This window comes from Harpia harpyja, chromosome 4 (assembly GCF_026419915.1).
Source record: "Harpia harpyja isolate bHarHar1 chromosome 4, bHarHar1 primary haplotype, whole genome shotgun sequence".
Classification (NCBI taxonomy): Eukaryota; Metazoa; Chordata; class Aves; order Accipitriformes; family Accipitridae; genus Harpia; species Harpia harpyja.
In genome coordinates, this window is record NC_068943.1 from 60,996,967 (window position 1) to 61,018,596 (window position 21,630).

The following is a 21,630-nucleotide window of genomic DNA, read 5'->3' on the forward strand; positions in this document are numbered from 1 at the left end:
CTTTACCGTCTTTGAGCAAGCAAAAAGTCTCACTAGGAATCAAGATAATGTTCTTCAGCTTTTAGAGCTCCAGTTTTAACTGAATTCCTATTTATGTGGTTGGATATTATCAAGATTACCAGAGAACTGGGGAAGCTAGAGATGGAGGTATTCGGGCAGAGGTGTTACAGACAGTCTGTAGAGAGTACACTCTGTTTGGAACCAGCAACTCTGTGTCAAACTGAAATTGCATCTTAATTTTAAGGCTGGTCTTTTCTTTCTCAATTTTTTTTTTTAAGCCTTCATAGATTAAATACTGAGGGCTATAGTCAGAGCAAGGAAAAGGGAAGAGTGCAAGCCTACACTACTTACGTGGTAGTGTCAACCACGCACCTGAGGTAAATGAGATGCCATTCCTGCTGCTAGAAGTGTTCATCTATAAACTATAAGCCTTCTGGCATGGATGAATTTCTGAAAAGAGTGTGCTTAAACATAGATGAGAGTGTGCCAGTGCTGAATTGGCAGACAGGCAGTTGAACGGTTGTCCTGGTGGAACTGTGCCTGAGGATAGCCTAATTGAATTCAGTAGTTTTTCAAGTTTTGGGCTTAAACCATCTAGAGATCTGGTGGTTGCATTTTTTGACAGAAATTTGGTGAGTGACCAACATGGGTCTGTGACTAGATGTATTCACAACTATATAAATAAATAAATAGGGGGGAAAACACGTGTGGCTCCACAGTTGGCCTAACTTGGCCTGTAACAGTGTGCAGTTACAAAAAGGGGAGAACCTGCCCATTCCCCTGGCCTTCCCACAAGAGTTTGTCCCCATCTCTTTTGTGTGGTTGTTTCAAATTATATGGTCGTATCATGAGTTAGGTCGCTGTCCTTATCAGATACTCATTTTTTTCCTCAGGTGCACGTGTAATTCCAACTTACTGTGCAGCCAAACAATTTCCACAGTTGACAAAAACATGATAAAAAATGTGTGGAAGTGGGCAGAAGGGGAATCTGGTGTTTTCAGTGGCAGGACATGCTCAAGATTGATTTAAGGCAGCTGGGAAACTATGTGCTAACTTGAGTAGAAACATGAAGCATGCAAAATAAAAGATCACTAAGAAAGAAGGCTGCCACTTTGCTTTTCCTCAGTTAAGTAAAACATAACTGATCTTGACATAAAGCTGAACATTTTGTTCATGATGGATATAGCTGCATAATGAGGGAGAATCTTGGAAACCACGGAATAAAACAGTAATCCTAAAATAAAGTCTTGCCAAGCAAGGAAATACATTATTTGAAACAAGATATTTTGAAAAATCACTTCAACTTCAGTCAGTAATTACTCAAGCTGAATCTTGAAACATTCTGAGAAGAAAGAGAAAGTAGAGTTTGCCCTCTTATTCTGTATCCTTTCTGATGACAACAGAACATTTGCTTAGGAGATACACTGGTGGTTTCTCAAAACCACAAAAAAAAACAAAAAAAAAGGGGGAGGAATGTAATTCCAAATGTATGATCTGGATAAAAGAGGTATGAATTGACAGTTCCTCATGCAATCAATCATTTGTTTTATGTCATGTTTATAAAAAATATGCCATTAAAACTTGCCATAAGCTAAAAAATTGTAGGTGAATCTGGAAGGGTTTTTTTGTTGTTTTGGGGTTTGTTTTTTTTTTTTTTTTAAAAATCTATGCCTTTTTGAATATTTCCTCATTGTATTCTTTATTTTTCTGTGTTCTCTCCCAATTGTTAATCATAGAAATATTGGTGGGAAGGGACCACTGGAATCTAACCTTCTGAGGTTCAAAGCCTTAATATGACCTGTACAGAATTAGTTTATTAGAATAGAATATTATTAGAATATTACAGTTTTAGCTGTGACTTTGTCTAGCCAAGTCTTAAAAACAGCCTAGGACAGAGATTTCACAGCCCCTCTAGAAAGTTGTTCCAGTGCTATACTACTCGTCAAGAGGAATTTTTCTTGGCCTCCAATTTGAACACCTGAAGCTGAAATCGCTAAGATTCCTTCTAATCCAAACCATTCTATGATTCTATGATCTATGGCCACTGCCCCTTCCTATGTTCTTGCAACTTAGCATATTCACGACTCCTTGTTTACCTCAGACTCTTGTTTTCCAGATGTTTTCTGCTAAAGACTTCTTTCTTTTTTCTTACCAAGGAAGGATCCAACTCTTCCAGCTTTAGTGCAAATGTCTGTCTTTCACATCATTCAAATTGTAAAGAGTTCACATTTGATTCAAGTAAATACCACAGATGCTAATAATCTGTCATCTTAGGCTGGGTTTGCATCTGGACTGTTTACGAGATATGCTGGTCTGCACTGTTATTAACAACCCTGTTTTCAAATGAATACTATCATTTATAATTAACTATATTTTAATATATCTAAATTAACTGCTGTCTATATAACTATATTAACTATATAAGTATTAACTATATTTTTTATATAACTAATTTATAATAGAAATACTATGTTGTTATCCATAAATGGACATGACATAGTATTCTGATTACATATTGTGAAGCCTTTGAAATTCTCACTTAGCTTGTCTGAAGTTCATTTTGAGGGGCTTCTTTGTAGGTTCTGAAACCATTTACATCACAGTTGTTTTTCAGTGCCTTTCTGTAACTCATTATCTAATATCACTTTAATATATCATCCATGATTTGGCATTGTTTTGGATTTTATTTCCATTCTTTACGTGTCCATATACAGGACATAAAGCAGCATCAGAGAATGTCTTTAAGTTAGAAGGTGGTGGGATTTACCACTTTGCTGAAAAAAAATTACCTCATTAGGAGGAAAAATTACTTCTTTAGTCAGGTAACATCCCAGCATTTTTCTACCTCAGCTGCACAAATGTTTATGTCAGCAAAATATACAGAGCCATATAATAAAAGTATAAATTACTTATACTAGCCAAGGCCATTACAAGAAGGTTGACTAATTATGCCCTCAGTGTGTGTATTGCAGAAGTAGAGAAAACTTGCAGAAGTAAACTGTAACAAGAATGAGGGTAGTAGTTAGGCTAGGTAGTTCTGATCAAATGAAGAAACATTTGTCTCTGACATGTGTCTCTGACTTTGGCTGACTTCATCTGACCTCTGGTAGCTGGCACCAGAAGATTTTTGACACCAAGATGCAAAGAATTCAGACCCTGCCTTGGAATGTTACCAATTTTAAACAAGGCCCAGTTAAGACATAGGACCTAAAATCTGACCCATAGCACCTAAATTTTGACCCATTCTTCCAATTTAAACATACCCTTCATAAGACTGTATCAAAATGAGAAATTGTCAAAATGCATTACTTTATCCACATTTCTGGTTTAGCTGAATTCTGTTTGAGTTGCATGTGTTTCAGGTTCCTGGAGCAACTGCATGTCCATATATACACAATTTGAATTCCATGTGGTACTCATGATTAAAGCGACTTACGCAAAGGCGTTTACATATTTTAAGGTAGCTCCTCACAGAGCTCATTGTTTCTCTGTTATGTAAGAGATGTTTAGGAATGGACACCAGCACCTACACATTCTTAATGGATTTAGGTTAGAATGTAGAATTAAATAAAAATCTGATACACAGTATTGCTCCTTAACTGTGATGAGTAAACTTGGAGTCATCAGCATTGTGTTGCGTTGGTCTGTCAGTACTTTGCTTCTGTTATCTGCTACTTGGAGTTACTAAATTTATTTGACTGACTGTTGTAAGTAGCTGATGCTTTCCCCAGCACACACAGAGCATAAGTTATATCAAAATATATTGTGGAATTATGTATGTAGATTTAACTTGGTTCTGTGCTGGGTGGTGAAAAAAGACATTATGTCCCTAGTACTTAACAGAGAAGAGGTGTGAAAGATTGCAGAACTATGTAAGAGCTTCCTATTGGTTTTCTTGCTGTCTTAATTTAGCACAGTTTTTACTGAAATTTTCTAGTCATTTTTTCTGCACTCACCACCATGATACCTAAGTGTCTATTAAATATTAACTGCTGGTGTGGCAATATCCCCACAAAAGGAATTCAAGGAAATTGTAAAATACCTAGTGAATCAATCCGTAGGTCTCAAAGTTCTTTTAGAAAGGGAATTGGAGTCAGTATTATTTCTTTCCAGTGATAATGCTGGGGGGACAGAGAGAGGATTTCCTATGCTTAAAAAGAAAATGAAGGAGCTTGTCAGATTGCAATCATTAGGTTTAAAAGAATGCTGCATGAGAAGTGTCTTGGGGTGGTCTACCCTCATTTACTTATGTGTGTATGTACATGTGTGCTTGCTCTCCTCTAACCAGATATGTAGTGTTTTTCCAGAATAAAACATGCCCTTTGTCCTACCTATATCTCCTGCATCAAAAAAAGAAAGGTACATTTTTGCTCTGTTTATTGGAAGTAGTAAGAGATACATTTAGATATTGCCACATCAGGAAAAAAGTACATATGTAAATATATTTAATTTTTTTTACCTCTAGACTTTTTCTTCCAACATAATTTCCATATTTTTTATAAAGCAGGTATTATCTCCATTTTACAGATGTGGAAATAGAGGTTTAATGTGGGTCTTGCAATAAACCAGTGATAGAGTTGGAAGCGGAACTTTGATATTTTGCCTTCCAGACATTAATGTGATTGATTCATATGTGTATACTTTGTGGCAGAGGAATTTTTAAAAGCTATTTCCATTTCTTTTAACTTAAACCCTACAAAAGTGACAGAAACTGAGGGAAGCAAATCCCATTCTTTATGGAACACCACATGAAAGAAATTCATGGGTTTTGTTTTGGTTTTGTTTAGAAGTACAATGTTCTAATGGAAAGAAATGTTATGCTCTTAAAAGCAGGCTTATAGTAAAAATGAAAATGAAAAAAACAGTAACATGGAAATTGTATAAGAAAAATGTATGTAAAGTTTCTGCAGTTACATTGCCAGCACCTTGTGTTATCTACATAATGTAGATGTGAGTTCCTCCAATTAAAACCAATGGATCTTTTTAACTTGCAGGAACACCCATCAGATTCCCTACCCTCAAAGCCTTTTTGTCTAGGTATTGGCAATTCAAAGGTTTATCTTACGGATTTTTGGTTCATATATATATTTTGTATCTCTTCATAATTGCATATTCCCATTTTCATAAATTGTTCCTTATAAAACTTTCCTTTCTCTTCCTATATGTAAGGACGTTGGTAAATGGATATTTTATTTTACACTTTTATGCCTGTGTTATTTCAGTGCCTTGTCCATGGGAAAGCCTTCTGGTCATTCAGACGTGTTAGTTTTTAGAACCAAGAAGACTGAGAGCATAGTAATTTGTAGCACTAAAAAAAAGAAAAGAGAGAGTGAAATTACAATGTTGAAAAGAATTTCCATATTGGTATATAGTCTGGTAAGAACTGAACAAAAACTTAGGGAAATGGTTCTTGAGACCTAGATGGCAGAGGAAATTGTTCTTAAACCAGACTGTTCCAGTTTTACTTCCCATTCTATTGCAGAGTGGGTTTATCATGAGAAGCTGCCCTCGGCCACTGGGACCCCAGTAGGAATGGCAGCTGCAGGGAGCAGGGAAGAGGGCTTCTATGGCCAGGACCTGAGCCTCACGTGCACAGCATAGGATGTAGGTACAGTCAGGGACAGATTATAATCCTTATGTTAAGATTTTCAAAACACACTGCTAAGAACTTGTTGCACAGTTCCCGACTTCTTCAGTAACACTGTTTTGGATTTTACTTTATCCATAGTCTCATCAATTTAACAATCATCTAAAATCAGAACATTTAAGATAAATTGTGTGTGTGTACACAATCAATATAATGAATGTGTGTGTATAACATGCGAACTTCAATGCCCTTCCTTGTGTACTCCAAGGAGAATGTAGATAGAAGCAATATGAGAAAACTTACTGGGCCTTTGTCTTATGAGCAAGGAATCTTTTATCTGACAATAATTGCCCGAAACAGCAAACACCTGTTTTTTTTTTCTTTTGGTTTGGTTTGGTTTCAATTTTAAAGATCTGCCTTTCAGTTGTCTTTGATTGCAGATTTTGTCAGCTGGGAGTTACTACAGGTTTGACTCCAGTGTAGTGAGCTCAGGAGATTGGGAGATATCCAAGTCAGAGACATGAACAGCATGTACCTGTACCTCCATGACAGCAGTTTTTGCATGAACCAGTCTGTCTTGAACATACCTGCTTGCTGCCTGCATTACCCAGATCTCTCCTTAAAATTGATAATGCCAGTGACAAAATAATACTGCCTCCATTCAGGAGGGAGTGCATCCAGCAGCAGCACTTGCCTCTTCAGTCCTACAAAGATGGAAGCATTCACAAAACCACCAACTGAGCAGGTTCAAGGGTGGTACTGAGTGTATGATCCAGGAGAGGCAGCGTGAAAGTTGCAGTCTTTTGAAAGTGAGGACAAATAATTTTTCATGGAATAGTTACAACGTACATTACTTCTCTTGCAATTAAAAGCAAATATTTTTACAAATATTTAGTGTTCCCTTTCCCCACACCTAAAAAACCAGAACCAATATACTGGTGTAATAGCATGTGATCACCTTGTGCTTGAACAAAGTGAACTTCTGTTTGTATAGCATCAGAGGAAATGGTCGACTGTGATGCTTGAATGCAAAACTGGCTAGAGGAAAAAGGAGGGGAATGAGAACGAGATTAAAGCTAAACATTTAAGTGTTCTAAATAAAAGCTTGCAGGAGTGCCTGAGGAGATGGAGCCATGCTTTTAGCATTGGCTTTTTAATACCAAGTCACCCTGAAATGGGAGGTTCAGGTTCTTGTAGGACTGCCTTGGGAGTTTTGTCACTCTGCGGGAGCTACACTATTTATCCTGCAGATTACTCTTTTAGCTTTCTTTCAGATGAGAGCATAAGAACTCAAATCTAGTCTGTATATAGAGATTATAATCTCATGCGGGACAGTAAAAGATTGTTTGCTCTCTCTCTCCCGCTCACTTGAGATAAACTGTGTGATAAAAATAGGCAGTAGAATCCAATTAAAGTAGGGAAGAAGGGTTAAAACACAGGTAGAATAAAAGAACAGAAAACTCTAAGATGATGAAATAATAATATATTACATGTTTTAGTCAAGCTGTGGAGCAAGATGGATCAAGTATGAGCACCCAGTGAAAATGGGGTGAACAGAACATGAAATTCTGCTACATGACAGCAGGGGTACTTTTCTTTGATCTCAACCGCATTGACAGCACAATTGAACCATTATTTAAGAAAGGATAAAGCCCAGCAATATCATTTTACAGAGAGCAACTACTACCACAGAAACCCTGTCTACCAACCCATGTGCACTATATCACTCAAATATTGAATATATGACAAGTGGGCATGCAGGTGAGCAGAAATCTGTGAGGAATATTTGTGAGTAGTTCTAATTTGAGTTGAGTAGTTGGCTGAAGATGACCCAAGGGGTTCTTTTATAATATGAAGAATTAATTGAAATGTGTATTTCTGTTATCTTTCCAATAACTGGATAGCTTCTCTGTTTCTAATGAAAGAAAATTTCCTGTTACAGGATATTAAACTGATCTCCACTGTCTTACGAATTTAATAATTGTCTGGCATATAAGCTTTAATTTTTTCAGTGAATGGATAAAAACTCATAAATAAGGACACTTTCAGGCAGGGCTGTAAGATTTATAGGGTAGAAAATATGGTGCTGCTCCCTACTGTGATTCAAAGTCCCCATGGTCCCTGCTGGTGTGCTGGTAGCTGCCTGAGAATTGTAGCAGATTTCAAGTGGCTTTGCCTTGGCCCTAGTCTAGGAACAGCTGAATGCAGTGCCAAGATGCCAAATTAACTGTTAATACATACGGAGTAGAAAACCAGTTATATTCTATGTTAGTTGACACTGAGAGGAATGGTCTGCAGCACTGAAGTAATCATAGTTATATGAAAAAGACACTAGGCAGATTTAAGGATCAGCGTTTGAAGTTTACAAACAAAGTTAAGACATAGACGACATTAAAATGGCTACTTTATACCCAACTTTTAACAGGTTCCCTGGGAAACCCATATTTAAGTATAGATTAAAGTAAGTATATACTTACAGTATTCTCCCCTTTAACAATACCTTCTAATAGTAATGTCATTGTGAAAAAGGTCCCATATTGAAAAGATTTTCAAACATGAATCTTTCAGAGAGAATTAATTTGTATATTCTTTGCAGAATCTTCTTTCAACTTCTCTGTGTAACACCTCAAGGAAAGCAAAGACTAATTAATAATTATGTTTAGTGGTAGATTGCATGAAAGTTCAAAGACAGTATTTGTATTATTAGGTTATCCTAGAAGAAGGAAGAGACTTGGCACTGATTGCTAACTTTTTTTAGGAATTTCAATCTGGGGATTTATGATAGCAATGTCAAAGAAGTTCTCTTAGACTCAGAATTAGGTGTGGGAATTTAAGGAGAGGATACACTGTATTCATGCATAATAAAAGCGAGATGTGTTTGTAGATACAACTCTGCACCTTACCTTCAAAAAGATAGTTTTGAGGAAACTAGTTAGGGAAGTAACTAGGGAAGGATGGATGTTTCTTTCTCTAATAGAATATACAAACAAAATTTTAAGATTAAAACTTTCCGGTGGAGAGATGTGGCTTCAGGCTTTTTGTTCATTGCTGATTCTACAAGGGCCATTGCACGGTTGGAAGCCTCTTCCTGTACCCTGAAGAAAATTCTCTGTCTATCCCACTGTCCCTGTAGAAATTATACTAGGTCTACCTTGCAATTTGTTTTTTGGCATTAGAGTGATGGCTTCTGTCGTCCTTCATAGAAGGAGACTTTTTTTTTTCTGGATGTAAGGAGAAGATTACAGTGTTTGTAATTCTTAGTAACCAGAGCTTATTATGTGTTCCCCCCAAATTTATTGTGTAAAACTTTTCCCTCATCTTTCCTCGCTTTGGGAACAGTCTGTGACTTGTTTCTTAGGGGTGTTCTTTGTTACCCAACTTTTTGCCTCTTGTTGCTAAATGTGCATACTGCTATTCTGTTTTCAGCCTCTGAGATCCCTCAGTGCTCTACTGCTACCACTTCCCCTATTGCCTTTCTTACCCTGTGCCCTGATGCGAGCAATAACAGTGCATCTCCAGGTGTCACTGCCCCACACACTTGGATTGTCTTGTGCTCTCCTTACCTTCCTGCTTTCCCACATCAGGTGTTTTGGGTTTCAAAAGCAGAAGGGCCACCATGACTGGTGTTCTCTTTATCACCCTTTCCGCTGCATTTAGGCTTCACCAAACCTCTAAATGTGATACATCTGCTGAGTGTTTTTTTATCCTTTTCCCTTATAAAAGGGTCTCTCTTTTCTTCCTTGCAGGCACTTCCTGTTTTTACCCTTTCTCTCTTGACAAAGACTGTGTCTACTCCCTTGTTCTCTTTATCCTTAAAAGGAGCTCCTCCTGCCCCACCACCTGCCCCATCTCATGTATCAAAATCCCCCCAATTCTGCATAAAAGGAGTGCTGCATTTCATTGCTGCCTATCTGCAAAATTACATTTCCTGCCTATTTTAGGTCTCAGTACCTATTCTAAATTCCTCTTTTCTTCCAATTTTTTACTGATCAAGAAATCAGTCTCTTCAGTTCTACGTCTCTTAGTAACTAGACTCCATGGAGTGGATAATCAAGTGTATCACTGTTACCCGGAAAGCATTAATAGGTGCCTTTATCAGCCAGCTCTGTTGGGTGTTACAGTCACAGGCAGTTAAACCTGTCACTCTTCTAACCCATCTAGCTCTGTTTTTTTTGTGGCCCTCCTTCCCTTCCTCTTTCCCGGGCCAGTAAATGATTCAGAGAACACTAAGGAATTAGAATTAGTTTTAAATATTACAGCCAGTTGTTATAGTACTTACAGGTATGCCCATAAGTGTTATCAACTTGGTAAGTCTACAAAGACCTTATATTTCAAATATTTTTTTTGTATGGATGCCAATCAGCTATGTCTTGTCAATACTATTGCTGAAAGTCTCATTGTATAATGTGGAATTGTGTGCTTCAGTGGACAGTTCATGTAGAATTAAAAAGTATAAAAGTTAAGGTCTCTGGAACTGAGCAGTCTGTCACCTAGAATGACTGAAAGCAACTTCTGTTAATCAAAAAAGGCTGCATAAAAAGCTGTTGCTATACACAAATGTGGGGGACCCAAAAATCTTTCTTTTTTGGTATTTTCCTAACTTTCAGAACAGTGAGGCCAGCCAAAGGAAAACCCAAGAGATGTATATTTGCTTCAGATTTCCGAAAAACAAACCGTTTGTTCTCCAGCTGAGAGTCCATTACTAAAACCTTTAATCATGTGAATAAATGTCATACTAGTGACAGTAGTACCACTGAAGCTCATTAAAATGCTATTGGAAGACCTGAAGGATTCCTTTCCTTGATGTGTCATCCCATGCATTTTTAAAGCAACATGCAGGGATTCATCTGTATGCAGTTCTGACTGATTTTAATGGAATGTAAAGATGTGACATCTGTGACAGCTCTGAGTCCACTTTTATAAAGAAGAAAATGAGGGTTTCCACTAATACAGATAGGCACAGCTTTACCAGGGAAGTATTAAGAGATACTGATATAATTTAATTTTCATGAATGATAAAGTAAATATGTGTAGGGATGTTCAAGCTGGCTTATATTCTAAGCCAGATGTCTTTGGCAGTTACAAGCACAAACTGTATACCAGGTTGCACGTTTTGTCTCTAATTCTAAACCATGGTACGTTGTCACTGGTTTGCTGACAGCCATCTGCTCAGACCTCATTTGATCTTCCCATTCAGTCACAGTTCAAGTTAGGGGACAAAATGTATGTAAGGGAGGGAAATTAGTGAGCTGTTTTTCTCATGGAGAAAATAAATATTATTAAATATTATTTAAATATTCTTTCTCACAAGATATATCTTAAAAAGATACTGAAATCATGCACTTGTTCTATTCTCTTTATGAAATAGGAAGAATTTTAGACACTCATACTACTGTGACTACAGATACAGATACACTACTACATTTGTGTATCTGTATATCTTACATATATATATGATTTATAAATATATAACTACACTATTGCAGCACTTATAAATATATGTATTTAGTAGCCCTTTTGTCCAAAGTCTATGGTGAACAAATGCATGTAACATACAACAACTGTTTCAATGTACCAGAACATAAGGGTACAGTAAAATTGATGCAGAATGTTCAAAATATTCTTCCATGGTCTTATAAGTCACTGAAGAGTTTCTTGACTCAGTGCATAGCAAACAGCAATCTGTATTACTACACAAATATACAATTTAATTTTGCAGTTTATTAAGCACTTGTTTTGCAACATTTCTCAGTTATTCAGCTAATTCGTGCCTCTCAATACTGACTGTATGGAAGTGAAATAGAGATAACCTGTTCTGTTCTATGGAAAGCTGGGAGTCTGTTTGAGTTGTGAAAAATATGTTTTGCATTCTGCCTTCAATGCTGTAATCAGAGAGGGCCTTGATCTTGCTAATTGTGCTTTACATGCATTGAAACTGAACAGATCAAAGGTGTAAGGCCTTACAGTATTATCCAAGGAGAGCAACTTAGCTCTCATTTTAATAGGGTGTTATATAGCTTGGGTTTAAGTAACACATACATGTAAAATGGTAAATGTAAATGGTGTGCGTAGCTAAAATGTTGGTTTTAAGACCAGCATGGATTTACGGAGGGGAAATTGTGCTTAGCCAACCTGATAGCCTTCTACGATGAGGTGGCTTGGTGGATGAGGGGAGAAGAGTGGATGCTATTTATCTTAGCTTTGTTAAGGCTTTTGATGCTATCTCCATGACATCCTCATAGAAAAGCTGATGAAATATGGGTTAGAGAAGTGGACAGCAAGGTAGATTGAAAACTGAATGGGTAGGCCCAGACAGTTGTGATCAGTGGCACAAAGTCCATCCAGAGGCAGGTCACTAGTGATGTACCCCAGGGGTCAATACTGGGGCCAACACTGTGTAACATCTTTGTTAATGACCTGGATGATGGGGCAGAGTGCACCCTCGACAAGTTTGCAGGCAATACAAAATTGGACAGAGTGGCTGATGTGCCAGAGGGCTGTGCTGCCATCCAGAGGGACCTTGGCAGGCTGGAGAAGTAGAATAACAAGAACCTCATAAAGGTCAACAAAGGGAAGTGCAAAGTCCCGCACCTGGGGAGGAACAGCCCCATGCACCAATACAGACTGGAGGCAAATGACTGGAAAGCAGGTTTGCAGAGAAGGATCTGGGTGTCCTGGTGGACAACAAGTTGAGCATGAGCCAGCGATGTGGCAAAAAAGGCAAATGGGCTGCATTAGTTAGAGTGTCACCAGCAGGCTGAGGGAGGCGATCATTCCCTGTCTGCTCAGCAGTGATGAGAGCACACCTGGAGAGCTGTGTCCAGTTCTGGGTTCCTCAGTACAAGAGAGATGTGGACATGTCAGAGCAAATCCAGGAAATGGCTGGGAAGATGATTAAGGACTTGGAGCATCTGTCCTACAAGTAGAGGCTGAGAGAGCTGGGATTGCTTAGCCTTGAGAAGAGAAGTCTCAGGGAGATTTTATCAATGTGGAGAAATATGTGTGTGTTGGGGGGTAATATAGAAGATACAGCCAAACTTTTCTCAGTAGTATCCAGTGACAGGACAAGAGGTAATGGGCACAAATCGCTATACAGAAAATTCCATTTAAACATAAGAAAACACTTTTTTTACTGTGAGGGTGGTCAAACAGCGGAGTATGTTGCCCAGAGAGGCTGTGGAGTCTGCATCCTTAGAGATATTGAAAATTCAGCTGCACAGTCCTGGGCAACCTGCTCTAGTGATTCTACTTGAGCAGGGGTTTGGGCTAGGTAAGAGGTCCCTTCCAGCCTCAATGATTCTTTAATTCTCTGAAGACAATGTTAAGAACTCCGCATTGAAATTGCTAATTGGTGGTCCCATGTTTTACGAGAATATGTTAAAACTTTTAGAATCCTTACCAGTATGTGTTTGTAAAGCATTATAGCAGAATAGCAAGAAATAAATAAGTTCAAAGAATGAGAATTGAACTTGATGTTTATTCAAGCTCATCAGTTGAGAGAAACATACTTTAAACTATTTTCATCTGAATCCTCAGGGTAAAAGTAAGTACACTGAACCTCTTCCATATCATAAGATCAGTTTTTCCATTTGCTCTTTAGTTTCACAATGTCAAACTCAGTTTGAATTTTTTTGTCAGTGTAGATGATGATGAATAATAGGTGGATGACTTTTATTAGCCTCCGTAACATGTCTTTTGTTGCCTCTTGTAAAAGAACACAGCAAACATCTCAGTCTTTCTGTTTAAGTTGACAGTGTTGGAGACTCAAGGGCACAGTAACTAATTCTGATTCTGCAGTGTGGTTTCAATGGACATTCATTTTGAAGTAATTGCAAAAATAGTAATAAGCTTCATATTCTTTAGTGTCCAAGACAATGTATAGCAGGGTTTTTCTGCATAGAACAATAGCTTTGTCAAGACCAAAGTCAGCAGTAAATTGCATCTGGAGGCTCCAGTTTTCCCAGGCTCTACTCTAACTTTGAGAAATTCTGATTTCATTTTTTTACACTTTTATTCAGTGTCATAATCCTTTTTTTTTTTTTCTTTCTCCTTCAGTGGGATGGAACTGGGATAGACAAATAGAGGTCTCTCTCTCACCCTCTCTTTGCAACTGAAGGAAGTGCATTAGTGGGGGGAACCAAACCTACAGTGTCTTCTGAGTATGGAGACACGGATATTCAGATGTGGGAACTGCACAAAAATGGACCTTGTTAGCTATATCATGTAATTTGGGAAAGTTGTAAATTGATGTGTGCTATTGAAGAACAGAAGATACACGATTTGGGAGAATTCCTGTTTGCAGTAGATCAGTGTTGCCTCCCAGAGGTCCTTTTACTTTTTCTTGTTAGGCCTGCTTGGCTGACCAGGACCATACTACTGCATTGCAAAGGTTTTAATGAAGGTCATGTGGCTAATAAATACAAGGAAATAACTGTAAAGAGTGCTGCTTGCTTCTTCATGCATAGCGCACTCTTTCTGTGGATAAGATATTTGTACAACTAGGATTTTGCACTTTAAAATTGGTGCCAGAATACAGACGTATATTTGAAAATCAGTGGGTGCCTGACTCATGTCAGAGGCATGTAAATACCTCTGAAAATGAGATGTCCATTAAATCTTTGTGCTTTGGATTTTTGATTCAGTGGGAGTTCTGCCATGGATGTTAAGGAGACAGGATTTCATCTTCACCTATATTTTTCCTGTTCTGCTTTGCAAAACAACCTTCTGTGACAGCTCTAGAAAAAAGGAAATTGATTACAAAGCTAGGCAAATGCTTATATATTTTATACAATATAGTATTGGGGTAAGCCAATAGCAATTTTTTCACTCAGTCGCCCAATCTGTAAAACCAATCATGTTTTGCTATTAAAATCAGCAAATTCCCTATAGATTTTGTGTGCTGTAAGCCATGGAGACGCAAGGTAATATTACTAGATAATCAATACACCCTTTTTCAGATGCATCTGTTACTTGGTAAGGATTATAGTTAGCTTTGCTATCAAACTTCTTCAGGTTAGGATTTTATACTATGTCTTTTGTGGTGAAGTTAAATATGCAGGAGGATGTATGTAACGTTACTCAGTACGAAGAGAGAAAACTGCCTGAAGGTAAAAGTAAGCCACCTCTACCACCAAACATTGAAAACCACCTTTCCACTTCCTTTGGAAGGAAAAAAGGATGACTACTGAACAGTACTATAATGCACAGTGGTTTAGGGCAACTGACATAAAAAGGGACTGAAATACTTGTTTTCCGATTTTGTTTTCCTCTCGACAAATGGGCTTAGTGTCAAGTTTTTTTCAGTCTGCAAGCTCTGTTGTGTCTGGACGGCTATTTCTTCAAATTGGGCTTATTTTCTAGTTGTATAAAACTCTTCATCTACATTGTGGATAGAGTGCATTAAGTTATTCCCTGTGGTGCACAGCTGGAAGCTATTCTGTGCTGCAACATTTTGTTTTGTTTTGTCCCAGTTTTTTCTCCCCACTGTGTTCCCACAGCCTAGCGTAGCTCTGCGCTGCAGCAGACAAGTCTCTCTTTTTCCAGTGACACTTCTTAGAACATCTGAAATTGACATATTCTCTTTTGTCTTTTTAGTACAAATTCAGTGGCAAACAGCTCTGCTTGACTGCACGAACATTTCAAAGTACTCTATAGACTAGGAAGATTGGCTTGAAAAGTTAGACATATTTAGGCAGGCTGTTTTATTTGCTTCTTTGAAGAGACTAGGGATATTTTAAGAAGATTGAAGGAAATATACCATGTCAAATACTGGTCTGTTTAGAAGAGAGAAGAGGAATATGCAGGTCTTAACAGAGCTTTCTTTGAAGGAGGAAAACATCTTCTTAGTTCTAATGCTTTAGTAAGACACAAAGAATCCCAGAGTTGGTAACCCAAAGTTTGTCTTCTATCTTAGAAGTATTTTAAAAATACTATTAAAAAACAATAATTTTTTTTTTTTTAGTTAACATTTTGCTTATATGTGCAGGGACTGCAATTATTTATATTACTTTTACCCAGTAAAATGGGGCGCTGATCTTATCCCTCTGTAATGACAATCTAGATATTAAATAATAGCAAATGCAAAATTTCATCTGCCAACCATTATCTGTCAAGAAGAAAGGTCACAGAGCCTTCTATCAGTATCTTTGCAGTGGTCTTTCTCCTTCCAATTTTCTTCTCTGTTTCCCAGTCTCCCCTACTCAGTTAGACAGTTCCTTCCTTCATCTCCATGCAAAGATCTCTGCTGTTGTCTTCCATCTCCTATCGCTAATTGGTGGTTCCTTGTTTCTCACTCAAGGTAGCTGCTGCTTCCTCCATGCTGTAGCAGAAGCCTAACAGAGGTTATAATCTTGGTCTTGGTTCTTTGCTTGTGATTCCTGCTTCCATTGTAATGCTGGAGTGCCCTTCTAGTGAGACATATCCCACCAGCTGCTCTGTAGATGCAGGATGCTGATGTGGTTGAAACAGTATTTGCAGTTCTCCATGGGTTATGTGAAAGAAAGAAAAAAAAGGAAAGAAAAAGACCTGGTAAATGGTAGGAAGACTAATGTACAAGGTAATTATCTTGTTTACATTTATATCTATTTTCAGTACCCCTCCTTTGCTGTAGCTGCTCCTTGACATACTTCAAAAATAGGTTATCCCAGTGACTATCCCCACTTCATAATGAACCTGTAATCACCATTTGGCAGCTGGAAATATAGTTAACATCTTTGATTTCTAACTAGAATCCCTCCATCCTCTCTCAGCTAGGGAAATCAGCTAGGTCTTGCAGTGTGCTCTGAAGGTCAATCAAATAGCGCTATTTGGGAGGAGAGTGAGAGTGAGAATGAGATTGAATTCAACAGCTGGCAGACTTTATGAAAATATCTTGTACCTGCTACTTGTGTAGCTCGTGCTTCTGCTGATCTCAACTATTGCAATAAAGCATGTGGAAAATCTGTCAGTTTGGCAGAGAAGTAGGTAATAGGGCATGACAAAATAGGCAGGGTGCCAGGCATCAGATTGGTGGGTTTTATTCCACTGATACTTACTGAGCTTATATGAGCTGGAGGTTGGTGAGGAAACGTGAAAAGTACATAACAGAAAACATGTGAAGCTGGCTGTTATTTTCTTTATGCCATGAGATGAGGAAAACATAAAATGAATTAGGTAATACTGCTTTGGAGAAAACTGCAAGGAAATCACCAATCTCAGAGGACGTTCTGAGGATCTGCAGAATAAGTAGCCATTAATGAGACCTCCATGGATGCAAGGTAATGATGGGAAGTAGTACAGAGGACAATGGTTGGTGGAAAAAATGAATGTTGGCAAAAATATTATGGTTTCATTAGTAACGCCCACACAAAATTAAGGTTACAGTTTCTATTCCATTTTGGGTGGACCTTGTTGTTGGGCTATATGTGCTACTAGCCTTACTAAGAAACAACTACAGGTATGTATTGGAGGCAATAACAAGGAAAAATGTGAAAGAAGAGAAAGAGTACAGTGATGCCTCCCTGGACAAAACCCTGCAACAGCCAGTGATTTAGGGATGTTCTGAACTGACAATTGAACACCAAGCCTTTCATGTTTAACAGCTCCAGATGAACCCTTGTTCTATGTATTAATCTAATTGTTTTTTAATCCATTCCTGCTTTTGGAATGAAAACATTTTATTATAGAATTTATTAATGTATTCTAGAATTTAATTTCTATCATACTGAAAAGCAGTTCCATTTATAAACAGACAAAAAATCCCTATCAGTGAAGAAAACTTGTGTGGTAAGTTGACTCAGAACCCCCAATTTGTGGTAGAAGGGTAACTAAACTTACCACGTTCACTTCCAAATGTTCACTTACTAAACCCATGTATGACTTTATATACAGTTATTTTATTTTATACATCTCCCAATCAGTTCTTTTCCCAGTAGCCTGTTAATGTCCACATTCAGAAGTTGATCCACAGCTGTGATCTGGTCACACTTTTCTTTATCTTTTTTAGTTCTACCATGTCCTTTTGGAGATGAGGGATAAGGAATATTGTACAGTATTTGAGTTGTCATTATGGATGGATTTACGTGATAATGACATTTTGTTTCTATTCCTTGAGCTAATATTTTCATTGAAATATCCATAATAACTCTTTCAGCAGTGATAACAGCTCATGCAGAGCCTATCGTATTTTTCCCCTGTGTATTAATTTCCATTCCTCAATTTCATCTGCCATTTTATTTCCTAGACACACCATACTGTAAAATTTTTCTACCACTCTTTGTGGTCTGTCCTTATTCTGATTATCCTGAATAATTTCTATCATCAATAAACTGTCACCTTACTTTTTATCCTCTTTTCTAAGTTACTTCTGTAACTGTTGAACAAAACAGCAAAGATTGCTGTCGTTTTCCCGTGTTACTCCCCATTTTTGGTTTTTTGTTGTTATCTCATAAGAGGTCATTCCCTCATATGTCATGATAGTGTAGTTCCTTTAATGGCCTTTGTGGAATCTTGTCAAAATCTCTTTGTTAATCTAAATATGTTGAACTCAGTGAATCACTTATACCTATATGCTTGCCAATGTCTGCAAAGAACGTTAGTATTGATAAGGGATGACTTGTAAGGCCTCTGTAAAAAAACACTGATCCCAAGCATCCACTATTTTTGTCTTTAAGATAGATATTCAGATCTGCTTTGATCCAGGAACCATTTAAAAAAATGATAAAGTAGTTAGCACTTTGGTACAACACCCTACTTTTAACTAGAACAGTGGCTGTGTAAAACTTGAGTACATTGAAGTTTGTAGGCAAAAATCAGCTATTCCTGCTGATTCTCTGCTTTTCATTTTTACCAGTTTTTTTTCTAAAACTTTTTGTTGACAATACGTGCTAAACTTTCATCACCAATTCTGTAGAGGGTTGAGCAGCTTGCTTGATTACCCTTGCATGGTACACCACTTTAAAGAATTTGATTAGTTTCTGTGTTACTTTCCTTTCATAGTTTAATCACCTGTCAACAGTAAACTGTCTATCGGGCTTCCATACTCTAAAAGCTCCATGGAATATGTTCCATGCTTAAAAACCAAAATGGAAAGCAGAAAGATGACCATGCCCATTTCATAGGTGAGAATCTGAGACTGTGGTTTTTTTCACACAACAGAAATCTGTTGAAAACCAGAAATTGAACTCAAGCTGCTAAAACCACTGCCTAATTATAAGCCAATCTTTTCTATCTATTACCTCCATGCAATTGCTAGAATTTTGGTGTTTTTTACAGGTAGAAATGAATGCTAATCTGTTTTTTGCTAGTGACACAAAGGAGGGAAAAGATTGATGTAGCTGGCAGTTGAAGGGAGTAGAATTTCTCTGCTTGCACTTGAGCTACACAAAATAGAGATAATGCGTTTCTGACTCAGAGGCATTTTACCCAGTTTTTGCACTGGAGCAAATGATTACTAAAGGTATTTGGCAATAATGAGAGAAGAACTCTCTGTAATTATAGCAGATTATGTTTTTGGAAGTATTTGATAGGAGGATGCCCATAGAATTCAAGGTGGGATTGATAACTAAATAAACTATATAATTTAGTGAGAAATTGAATTTTAAGATGCACAAAACTAGTACACCAATTTTTAAATATTCCTTCTGTATGATTATCGTCATGAAAAATAAGGCAAAATTCTCTAAAAAAATGAACTGTGGTGTATTGAGCTTTCTTGTCTTTTTCCTGGGGATTTATGATTGGATAGATGTGAATGTTAGAAAGGATAAACAGTGTACACTAGCATCATGAACATTCACATTTTTATTTCATATTCAAAGGGCCTAACTAAAGGGTTCAAGACAATGGTTTCATCTTCTGTATTGCTAGAATCTTGTGCCTATGTTGTGAAAGTATTATATATATTAATTGCTAGAAAGCAATATGAATAGTACTGCTTCCTCTGTTCCATGGAGCTTGCATGTCAAATGTTCTTAAAAAGCAAAGCCTTATTTTGGGCTATACAAAGCAGTATCATAGAATTGTAGAGTATCTCAAGTTGGAAGGGACCCATAAGGACCATTGAGCCCAACTGCCTGCTCCTTGCAAACAAAGATTATTGAAAAGAAGTTCAAATATGTAGTTGTTAATTGTAATTTTTAACTTGTTAAAATACCAGGACTGGGGAGTTCATCAATACCAAACTTGAAGTGCTGGGTGCAGTGTAGGAGCACTTTGTGCGTCTTTTGCTCTCTGCCTGTCAGAACCACTCCTGTGAGCCTGCGGGGAGTGCAATGTGATGCACTTCTCTGTGAGGTGCTGGGATCTTGACATGGTCTCTTGACAGTGGAACACCCAATACTTGTTTTGGTGCCTGTGTTTGTACTGATTATGGGCGAGGCTGTTTTGGTAGTTTTGTCCTAAGCTGCTCTGTACATAAAAGAGGTTACCTGAGAGTGAAACTGTGTTCTAATTGATGAGTTCCTTAAATACTCTTCATTTACTTATGTCTCTTACATTTAAAATTTGAGTTAAAACTTAGAACAATGGTATGATTTGTGTATAGACATGTAATGTGATATTTTTATAGCTGTGTGAATCTGGAGGCTTTTGGGCTGCTCTTTTTCAGCTGTTCCACTGTTTTTTAAAGGTTTTATTCTCCTGATGCCATGTACTGCAATTGCTTGCATGTAGGATTATTCAGTCCTTTTTATGAGGTTCACTTTTGAGGGAATAAAATACTTACCTCCAAACCAAATGCCAGACTATGTGTTAAGACTAAATGATTACTGGCTTTTACACTATTAACTTCATACAGCTTAAAAAGAGAATAATGAGGCTGTAAGTCAACCTAGAAAGTTCCACAGCTATTAATTCATCTACTCTGCTAATGCTTACACAGATTTTTACCATGTGCCCCCATTGTAGAAGGCAGCAAATATCACTGAACGCATTGAATAAAAATACAAGAACAACTGCATCGATTTTAAGATGTGATGAAAATGAGTTGTAATCTATACAGAAGAAGCAAGCTACACATCAATAAAATCTCAACTATTTATTGACTATACAAATGGGACAGGTTAGTAACTAATTGGTTCCCTTGCTCAAGCAGTATATTTAACATGGTTTTAAAGTGAGCATGAGAGTCACTAACCCACAATGTCAGAGGACAGCTCTACCATGACCAGCCAAGCTTGGTAATTAAATGGCATACAGGTTAATTGCAGAGACAAGCAGGAGACTGGAGGTAAAGGACTGAAAGGAGTCAGTTGAATAGTGTTGTCCATCTGTGGAGGAGGAAAAGGAATGTCATTATAAAGGCAGCTTTATGAGTCTACAATAATTGCAAATTCAGTTTTGATTAAAGCCTTATTTTAAGGCTATAATAGTACAATAGGGTTAGAAGCTGAATGAATTGCAGAAGAGTGGGTTTAGGCCCAGTGGAAATTGTCGTCAAATAAATCTGAAGATGATCCCAATCCATACTGCAGAATTTTTGGTGGTGTTTTGTTTTAATCTGCAGCCATGGCAAATTACGCCTTTGAAGATGCAGTGATTGATTTAATGTGAGGGGCTAATGTATACATTCAACATGCCATATCAGTTTGTCTCCGTGGATCAATTTTATCACAGCTCAAAGGTTTTGATCAGTATTTAGTGGGAAGGAGCGTAACCCACCTTAATGATTGTTCTTCATATGGTTTATAATCTTTATAGTTTACTGCTACATAGAACTCAGTTCAGCAGAGCACTCAGACATGTGCTTAAGTGCTGTGCTGAATGAGAATTATAATACATCACTCAGCGTGTGCACCTGAAAAAAACAACGATACTGCCATAAAAGATATAATGTTGTATATATTATCCTCTTCTTGAGGAAAGGGAAACCACACGTGGCAGATGCTATTCGTGTTGCTGCATGAATTACTCAGCTTCTCTGATGACAAGGGTGACTATGAGGTCCTAAGCAGAACAGTAATATAGTGTAATACAGGTCATGCAGTCTGTGAAGGAAAAGTTTTCCCATGGAGATGTAAGCAGAAAAGAAGAATAAGAGAGTTTTCGTAGGTAATTTGTGTACAGTG

General features: G+C 37.5%; 1 protein-coding gene across 5 annotated transcripts in view; it reads left to right on the forward strand.

Annotated features, from left to right (window-relative positions):
* The window catches only part of LAMA2 (laminin subunit alpha 2), a 385,301-nt gene that overhangs the window by 71,321 nt on the left and 292,350 nt on the right, over positions 1-21,630 (forward strand). The gene's annotated exons all lie outside the window — the stretch shown is intronic.